This window comes from Crocuta crocuta, unplaced genomic scaffold, assembly GCF_008692635.1.
Source record: "Crocuta crocuta isolate KB4526 unplaced genomic scaffold, BGI_CrCroc_1.0 scaffold529, whole genome shotgun sequence".
NCBI lineage: Eukaryota > Metazoa > Chordata > Mammalia > Carnivora > Hyaenidae > Crocuta > Crocuta crocuta.
Genome location: NW_027530362.1, coordinates 1,199,579 through 1,202,139, shown reverse-complemented (window position 1 = coordinate 1,202,139; position 2,561 = coordinate 1,199,579).

Here is a 2,561-nt window from a genome sequence, read left to right as displayed (position 1 = left end):
ACTCACAGAATCTTATTCTCTCTTGTTTCCAGAACTATGTATTCAGCTACAAACTATTTTAGAGGCACTATAGTGTAATAGGAAAAACAATGTGGTTGGAAATCAGATACCGCCCCCCAAGCTTCAGTTTTTCTCATTAATAATATTAAGATAATGCAGAATACACTTGACATGAGGATTAATGAGATATATGTTAATAACTTAGAACAGTGACAGGCTAAATGTCAACTCAATAAATGTTAATTTTACTCCTCTTATTTTTTAGAGTGACCAGAGATATGTAATCCACATCGCTCCCTATTCCCCACCTCCAACAGTTCTACTCTAAAGAACGAAGACACAGATCATCTGCTTCATACAGTATTACAGGTAGAGGAGGGAAGAGCACTAGCCCTACCTAGGAAGAGATACAGGTCTGAATGCAAAGGCCAGGAAAGAAAGAAAGGAGTGGCATATTCCCTCCTGTTAGAAAATCCCAAGTTCCAGTAAAAGTGAAAGAGACAGGTGAGCAGTCTATAGACTTTCATTAATACCTAAGAACTACATTAAGAAGTAAACATAAAATGATGTAACAGTTTATCCCCAAAAGTTATCTTGAAAAAAATTGGACCAAATTCACTTCTATCTGTATGAAGTGTTTCTAGAAATCACCATCATTTATTGTCTAGATGCAAAAATGCAAGAACAAAATCAAGATGAACAACTTATTTTTTGACAGATATTGGTTATTAAAATAATTGGCAAATCATCAGTATTTGTCATGGACCCAACCACCGAAGCAAGCAACAATAAGGTTTTATCCATATTATGTTTGAAAAATAAACACAGTACAAATAAGAAACAAAGAAATGCATATGGAAAGTGATCACAAATTACAAACAAATTGTCAATTTGTTATTCTATATATTTAGTGGAACATTTCAAATGAAAGCAAAAATAAATTATTAACCCAAGCCCTTAAAGCTATACATACCCTTACCAAATCTATCAGTAATTCCCTTCATTTGCCAGACCTCTAATTGTAATGACCAAACAAGTGAATAAAAGCCCCAGATAAAAAGTTGAAGTTATTTTTTCAGATAACTTCCAGATAGAAAGGTGACTCAGTTTTCTCCACAGCAACTGAATACAATGCAGGGAGATGACATCTGTTCTCTGACCCTCAGTTTCCTCATCTGTAGAGTGATTCTAAGAATTCAAACCTCACTAAACAAATAGAAAGCATATCATATACTAACTCTAGCCATTTGTAAATCTATCCTGAGGCTCCTCCCCACCTTTCCTTATATTACATAATGACCTTTGTCATAATGACCCTAAGTAATGTAATATCCAACGGTAGATGTCAGTAGTCATAATCCTGTCTTCTTCAACGGTTTCTAAATAATATATGGCAGAAGTGATTCACTCAGCTTTTACACTTAACAAACCATTGGAAAGAGAGTATAGATAGGGATTAGGAGGTATTGAATTCTATTCCTAAAGAGATTTCTAGTAATTCCCCCCTTGTTACTTCATCATAGATATTGGCCCCTTACTGAGTACCTGTGGCTGGTTAGTTCAGCTGACTAGATCAAAGAACAGGGAATTCAAAATTCATAGGCCTCATTAAGCAGTCTGAAAATTCTTCAAAAAGTTAAAAATAGAACTACTACATGATCCAGCAACTTCATTTCTGAATATATATCCAAAAGATTCAAGATCTTAAAAGAGGCATCTGTACCCCCATGTTCACTGCAGCGTTATTCACTACAGTCAAGATATGCAAACAACCCAAGTGCCCATTAAGAGATGAATGAATAAAACAAATATGGTATATGCATGCAATGGAATGTTATTATGCCTTAAAAGAGAAAAGAACCCTGACATTTGCCACAACATGAGTACACCTAAAGGGTATTATGCTAAACAAAATAATGCAGACACAGAAAGTCAAATGCGGAGTTTCCTCACTTACATGTAGAATCTAAAATAGACTCATAGAAGCAGAGAGTAGAATGGTGGTTACCAAGGGCTGGGGGAGGTACAAAGTTTCAATAACACAAGACAAATAAATTCTGGGGATCTACTATGCAGCACAGTGCCAATAGCTAACAATACCATATCATATTTGCAAAGTTTGCTAAGAGAGCAAATCTTATATTAAATGTTCTTACTCCCCAAAAATAACAATAATAATAAAGGTAGGAGGAAACTTCGGGAGATGATGGATAGGTTTATGGCCTTGATGGTGGTTTCAAGGTTGTATATTTATTCCCAAACTTAATTTAGAGACATTAAATACATAAAGCTTAGTATAAGTAAATCATACCTTAGTAAAGTGGCTTAAAAATAAAGTAAAAAGGAGGCACCTAGTTGGCTTGAAAGGTTAAGCATCCTACTTTTGTTCAGGTCATGATCTAACAGTTCAGGAGTTTGAGCCCCACATTGGGCTCTGTGCTGACAGCTCAAAGTCTAGAGCCTGCTTCAGATTCTATCTCCCTCTTTCTCTGCCCTTCCCTGATCATGCTCTGTCTCTCTCAAAAATAAACATTAAAAAATTTTTTAATAAAATAAAAATA